We start from the raw sequence: 8089 nt of genomic DNA, 5'->3' as shown, positions 1-8089 counted from the left end.
ACTGCTGTGAAAACGCAGATGCAGCAGTTCTTATAGGGATGAGAAATGTAATTTCTTACTTTGAGTGTGCTGTGTCAGGGTGTTGGACATGCACATGCACCATAAACAAAGGGTGAGAGGAAGAAAGGCAGAAAAAAAAGGATTCAAACCTACATAAGTGGATAAGTGACTGATAAAACATTATCCTCAGCATATGACCTTTTGTAGGTTTAAAGCGTTAGTGCTATTATTGAGAACAATGCAAACAGTTCCTCTGTTTATGACTGAGGGTAGGGCAAAGGTCAGCATTCACTAGCCGCACATTTCAGCATCACCAGACTACAATGAAGAGTGATGGCAACCTTTCAAAATGACATTTGTTTATAGTGGACACCATAAATGCTGCACTATCTGCGCTTGAACAGTTATTATATAAAATATCAGCATTTTTATCAGGGTAAACTGAGTGCACAAATTTCTGCCCATCATGTTTGAAGGTCACACTTGGTTGATGTTGCACTCAGAAAACACTGTCTATGGTATACTGTATAGTCCAGTATATTTATGTTTGTGCATGTGTGTGCCAAAGAGAGAGACTGAAGCTGCCATATGAGTTCTTATTAATATAACCCAGTTCTGAATGACAGACAATCTCATGTTCATTTTCTCCCTGTCAAGTTTTAGTTAGTAATTAGAAACACAGTTATCTATCATTCCCAATTATGCATGTTTTTCATTTATTGTCATATTATGTATTATATTATATCATCTATTTTATTCACCTGCCATTTCAAAATATTATATTTTTTTAAATCATTCATTTAAACACAAAAATATATTCACATTTACACAACATAAAACAGTCTAGAACACGTCACAATACAAAATATTTTTGTGACATTTACAATTATGAAACACAAATAAAACAAAAAAAGATACAGCTATATTCTTTCAGGGCATTGCATGTTGTGTTTGTTTTTTGATTTTCAAAAACAAACAGTCACCAAATTCATGAGGACATACTATGACAGTCAAATTCAGAATCATATAATGAATCTTCCCTTCTTTAACCAGCAGATGAAGAGCACTCAAACATACATTGTTTTCATAAATGTTTTCATAATTGTGCATTGTACATAAGGTTTCTTTACACCAGTTCTGGATTGCACTGACTGGTATTAATGTTACATACAATATAAGCCCTACATTAAAAGTCAAAGTCGCACACACATTTCACTAGTTCATATTGCCATGGTAATCTTCCCATGGGGAAAATCACAGCCCATTATAAGACTAAATGTACACAGAACAATAGTTCAACCTCCATTATACTGCGCAGAGACACAATGCACAAGATGTGTAAAGGAACAGCACGTATGCATGTGAGTGTGTGTATTATCAGAGACAGAGAGACAGACTGCTACGACCTTAGATTAACCTCATGGCATGGCTGTCTGAATGTAGCAGATGGCACAGAACTGAATGCGTCATGATCTATCATTCACTCTCGCCCTTCTCTCCTTTATTTTCCTCTAACCCCTTCCTTTTTCCTGCTCATTTCTTCTGAAACATTGGTTATATTCTCAAAGAGCCAAAATACATCTATATATGAAGCTCTTAACCATAACCAAAAGGGAATAAGTCACCTCAGGCCTAGGAAAGATATATGAAAATGTATAATTAACTGAACTACACTGCAGTCGTATGACTTAAATGTCACCACCAACTCTTTTAGTCTTGATTTAAAAACATTTTCTCTGAAAGTTAGAATCATTTGCAAGGGTACAAACACAATTAGACTGTAAAAGCAGACAAGTGAGTAGATGAGTTTACCTGTTTGGCATGATGTACTTGAAACAACAAAATATCTTGAGTTTGTGCTGACCACAGACCTTATTAATTTTAACCCAAAATCAGTTTAAAACACCCAATGACTTCAGGATGATAAAATAGGAAGTGCTAAAATTCTAACTTGTTTCTGTCTTTTTGCTTTTTTATAACAGTAGATAGTAAAGTAGTAAACAACATAACATAAGCTGATAACAACAAAAAAACATGGCAGAATCTACATAGTTTGAACTATAAATCTCAACAATAGTAACACACACAAAAACATGCAATATTACAGCAAAATATAAATATTCAGCCAACTATGAATACTTCCTAAAACTGTTTTCCACACTTTTATAGTCTTTGCACGTAACCAGCTAAAACTCACTCTGATTTGACCCTGATGTTTAAAGCATGCTGGGTAACTAGCAGTGCCACAATATTATATTATTTCAGACATAAGCCTGATACATTTGACTGAATTTTGTTTCACACGCTTTTTAAAACCTTTTGATTGAAAAGTTTAAGCTTAGATGCTTGAAATGATGAATACATTTTAATTATAAATCTTTGTATTTTACTGCTCTTTATTCCTTAATGAGTGTATAGTGGATGAAAAGCAGTCAAAATTGTCCATTGTAAATGAGAATGTCTCGGTTATGTACATAACCCTCGTTCCCTGATGGAGGGAATGGAGACGTTGAGTCGTGACTTGACATTAGGGGTTTACTCAGGAGCCCCAATCATCTCTGATTTTAAAGGGGTCCTATTATGCTTTTTCACTTTTTCAACTTTAGTTAGTCTGTAATGTTGCTGTTTGAGCATAAAAAAGATCTGCAAAGTTACAAACCTCAAAGTCCACTTCAAAAGGAGAAATTTCATTCAACAGAAATCACTTTTCAAAAACTACAACGAACGACTCGTTTGGACTACAACGCATATTTTCCGGGATTTGTGATATCACAAATACCGACGAATGGGACGAGACCTGGTTGAGTTGCACTAGAGAAGGCAACGAGTGTTATCACTATGTCGGAGACATGCTAGCTTTCCCAAGGCAGACGAACTTAGAGTGGTTACAATCATCCGGTTTTAAATCGCGCTCAAATTGATTTGATTTTGACACAGTATTTACACTGAAGCTCGCAGGCGTCTATGGCAAGGGGCATGACATTTCCCGAGCAGGCACAGAGTGGTGCCAATCCCAACACACACTGGCGCCCACAGGGACCAAAATGCGAGTACATCACTGCTGGAGATAGCCATGCCACTGTTCCTAACACAGAAAATCTTTTCTTAAGAGAAGGGATTTTGACCTTCATTAAAGGTGCTTCAAGCCTTTCCTGTTTGTTGTTTACAGCTTGGCAGTAACGATGGGGAAGCGAGCCTTCCGGAGAAGGGCGCTATGAAGGCCACATCCTACCCCTAGGGAGGTATCATGTGGACACACTGATATGGACTGACCCAGGCCTGGGGCAGTACTACATATGGAATGGGACTCTGAGGCAGGTCCTACCTGAGAGTAGGAAGGAACGACTGCCAGCAGAGACTGACAGAATGGCCTGTCAAAGGGAAGACACAGGTTCACCGAGAGGGAAACCTTACCGTGGAAGAATACACATATGGGATCGCCGAAGGGAATCAAGCCATATGGACACCTAGCCCAGTACAGGGGCTGACCGGGACCCGGGCATGCTAACGACGATACTGGGCCTGACATCAGACTGCTCCTCCGAGTCTGACTGCCAGGGGTGTTGGAGGATACTCAACCAGGGTTCGCCATCCGGGGAACTCTACTGGAGGGGGAAAAAGGCGCTCGCATCCCTGGATGAGGGGGAATGGCGTAGCAAGCATGACACCGGCCGGTCCTTCCAGCCACTTACCTATTACCCAACACACAGGAAGAAACCGGCTCGACGCAGAGACTGTAGAATCTGGCGAAGGTGTTCGGTGTCGCCCAGCCTGCAGCTCTACAAATGTCTGCAGGAGAGGCGCTGACATCCACTATCCAATGGGCCAACCTCTGCTTGGAGAAAGCATTCACTTACTGCTGACCTCCGTAACAGACAAAGAGCTGCTCAGAGCTTCTGAAGCTCCAGGTGCGGTCCACGTATATGTGCAACGCTCTTACGGGACACAGCAACACCAGAGCTGGATCTGCCTCCTCCGAAGGCAGTGCTTGCAGGTTCACCTCCTGATCGCGAAAAGGCGTGGTGAGAACCCTGGGCACGTATCCAGGCCGGGGTCTCATGACAATGTAAGAGTAGGCTGGCCCAAACACAAGGCACTCTTCGCTCACCGAAAATGCTTGGAGGTCCCCGACCCACTTGATGGAAGTGAGTGTGGTCAACAGACTGGGGCGAGCAGACTGGGGCACGGCCCGCGCCAGAATGGTGACAGGTGGAAGATCACGTCAGGGCAGGATGTGCTGGATGGCCTCGGTCTGCTTCTGTGCTGCTGAGGACTGCTGGGCACAGTCCTCGACAAGGTCGCAGAACAGGCCAGCCTGGGAGACAGGAGCGTCAAGAAAGCATACTTTGTCGACGTCTCTCATCTCGACCAGGTTGAGACATAACGTGGACATCGCCTCCCCGAGGGACTGCGCCGTGACTTTCATTGCCCCGGGGGCGAGGTCAGTCGCCAAGCACAGCTCCTGCCAACGGCAGGAGACAGAAGACAGGTAACGACCGCAACCAAGAGGACATGGACGGAGCAGCATCTTTAAAAAGACGCGAGCCATCCATGATTTGCTCTTTTAGAGTTGAAGCGCCCAGGGGAATCGCTGATGACAGGGACACCGCTGTATGTGCCGTAACGCCAACCAGAACAGCCTCTTCTCTTTCCAGCTCTCAGAAACGACTGGCTTTGTAGAGTTGAAATTCATTCACCCACTTGGCACCGAAATAAAAATGAGTGGATGCACCTGTTGCCTCTTTATACCCGTATGCACTGGGCGTGGCTCAGCATGCAAAATACACTAGCCAAATTTCATTGGTGTTTTCTCTTAAAATCAGAGATGATTGTGGCTCCCGAATAAACCCCTAATGTCGAGTCACGACATAACTCGTAGTGACCAATAGACAGGGCCACGTTATCCTAATGGGCTGCAGTCCAGGGCCCCGAACACTAGGGGGCCCCCGAGACGATTCTATTTTGCGTCTTAAATAGGGTTCCGTATAATACAGAATCGTCCTGTATTTAAGGCATCAGAGAAGCGTTCCATATGAAAGCTATACAGAACGCAGTTTGTCCTGTGTTTGCAGGCATATGCAGAATGAACTCCATACAAATAACAAATGAATTATTCTTTTTACAAATCATTGTTTGAATTGTGAATGTAGCCGCTCCAGGAAAGTTTTAAGACCAAGCGGAATCCACTGCCGCCTAGTCGCTCCCACTTCAGAGCGAGTGGGACTCGTGTTTTGATTTCTGCAAATCAGTTTGGGCGAATGCATAGACGTGATTATTGATCGTAAGCACAACATCCAGCTAGAAAACATACAATCTACCTGAGGGAAGACGTCTTTCTCTATTGTAAGTTAAAGTCAAGTCAAGTCAAGTCAAGTCAAGTCTGTTCATGGGGGAAGTCGTGGCCTAATGGTTAGAGAGTCGGACTCGTAACCCAAAGGTTGCGGGTTCGAGTCTCGTACCGGCAGGGATTGTAGGTGGGGGAGTGAATGTACAGCGCTCTCTCCCACCTTCAATACCACGACTGAGGTGCCCTTGAGCAAGGCACCGAACCCCCAACTGCACACCGGGCGCCGCAGCATAAATGGCTGCCCACTGCTCCGGGTGTGTGTTCACGGTGTGTGTGTGTTCACTGCTGTGTGTGTGCACTTTGAATGGGATAAATGCAGAGCACTAATTCCTAGTATGGGTCACCATACTTGGCCACATGTCACGTCACTTTCGTCACTTTCATGACAAGTCAAGTCTGTTCATGCCAAGTCAAGTCTTTCTTCGTTTGTTTGGATTTTGGATTTCACCTTGTTAATATAAAAGCTGCACTTGGGTTCATCACAACTCGCCTTCAGTGGACTGTTTTTTACAATAGGGAACCCTTTAATTACTAGGCCTATTTTAAAAGCATCCCAGGATACACCAGAGAATGTGCAGAGCAGTAAAGAGAAGCTAAAATATTAATATTTTTTATTTGTTTCACATTATTGGTAATTTCATAATTCCCATACATTTTGGTTATTTCATTGTTTTCATCATTTTGATGTCTTTATTATTATAATAAAATGTGTAATATTAAAGAATGAATAAGTGTAGCCAAACTACTGATTGGTACTTTATAAATGGAGAAAAGCATGATTAATATAATCTTTCCAGTCACTGCTAAACATAATTTAAACAACTGTTCACCTCATGCTTGCATTATTTTTTTCTGGCATCAATCCACCTCCCTATCTCCTCCTTTCATCTCTCACAAGAGGACTTCATGCTTGCGCCTGTCCATTACGAACAGCAAGTGGTGACATTCCAAAAATCTGTCATAGATGATTTAGATGACCACACTTGCGATCAGTTCCGGATTATTGTTTGTGCTCTGCCAACAGATAAGGATGCCGTTATCTGTTATGATCATGGTCCCAAACAGAAAGACACATAACAATATCTGCTACATGTCTGTATTAGAGCCAGCTGCCTTATAATGTACAGAAGGTTTTTTCTTTTTTCTTTTTTTCTTTTTGCATGGTAAAAGATGCAAATGAGATTGATTTATCAGCACTTTGGCCAGTTGCAGCCAAAACATTTGCATTAATCTGAGCTACCAGGCAATTAAGGTGCCCATGTTTGGCTTTGCTCAGTGTGTGTGTGAGAAAGAGCTTTATGTGGATTTTTGTTTTGGGTGGTCAGTCAAATTATGAAGAAATTCAACACTGGAATGATGTGTGAAATGTGTATGTGAAAAAAAGTACACATGATATCCCATCTTCTCAATTGAGACATTTAATGCCAAAAACAGAAAAGAGAGCTGGACAGGCTGCCTTTGTCTTGTAGGGGGCAAGACATTAGTGATATATAATTATTATACATTTATTAGTTTATGTAAATATAAAGCTTTATTTATACAACCTCCTACTATTCACAAGATATTTCTTACTTGGAACAAGGATTTTCTTTTATTATTTTTCATCCCAAGTCCTGTAAGATTTGTTAGAATTGCAACACCCATCCATCTGTCTGTCAGGGTTCCCACAATAATGGAAAACCTGCAAAGATCAAGGTAGAATTCATTCATATAAGTCATTTAAAATTTTCCCTTTAAAATATTCCACTAGTCAGGGTTGCTAACATTTAAATTTTCATGGATTAAAACAAGGCTGAGGGATAGACTTACAGTCCTGTAACTCACAACAGACTCTATGCTGACTGTCTACATATTTCCTGCTAAAATCTTCCAGTGGAGTATTATCTTATAGCAAACTGTGTTAGCAAACTCTTTCTGTCAAATAAGTGCACCTCACATAAGTGCAAATCACAACTAATTATATTAAATTATATAATTTATAGTAGAATATAGTATATAATTTAACATCAATTATAGTAAAAATAACACAGTATATTTTATTAAAACATAATGTGTTAGTAATAAGTTCCTGAAGCTATAGATGCTGTTAAAGTAAAGGTGGATCGAATCAATATTGCTTTGTCTTTTTGTGCAACACGTCTTCCAGATTTAATGTAGAGCTTCATTTTTTGCACTGGAAGTTGCGGTGGCCATGAGGCTAAACGCATCCGAGTACATTGGCATCTATCCCTTGTTTTCATTCCAGTCAAATATGAAATATGACACTATGATAAGGTCTAATGCTATTTGTAAGCATTATCTCAGTACTCTTGAGCACTCAGTTCTCATTGGTCAGTCGCACCATCCAGCAGTCTGATATTTCCTAATATTTACTGTCATCCAATTGCAATGGCATATATCAGGGTAGCACTTTATTTTACAATACGTGTACTTCCCTGGTACATACATGGTAAATATCTTGTACCTACAGGCAAATGAGTGGTAGCACAAGGTACTTACCTGAAGTGTAGCTATGATTTTTCAATTGCTTGTGTAGGACTGTTAATGCTAAATTGCTCTCCACAACAGTACTTACAAAGTTTGAAGAACTGGTAATTCCTGTGTAATTTTTATGTAAAATGGTGCACTTTATTTTACAGTCCTATTTCCATATACTTCCTATGTACGTACTGGTCTATGTACCTATTAGTTAATGTACAGAATAAGTTATGCGGTACTCAAGTTGGGGGGTATAAACATGGA

This window comes from Sinocyclocheilus rhinocerous, unplaced genomic scaffold (genome assembly GCF_001515625.1).
Source record: "Sinocyclocheilus rhinocerous isolate Xijiao unplaced genomic scaffold, SAMN03320098_v1.1 scaffold2071, whole genome shotgun sequence".
NCBI classification, from domain to species: domain Eukaryota; kingdom Metazoa; phylum Chordata; class Actinopteri; order Cypriniformes; family Cyprinidae; genus Sinocyclocheilus; species Sinocyclocheilus rhinocerous.
This window is presented reverse-complemented; position numbering follows the sequence as displayed.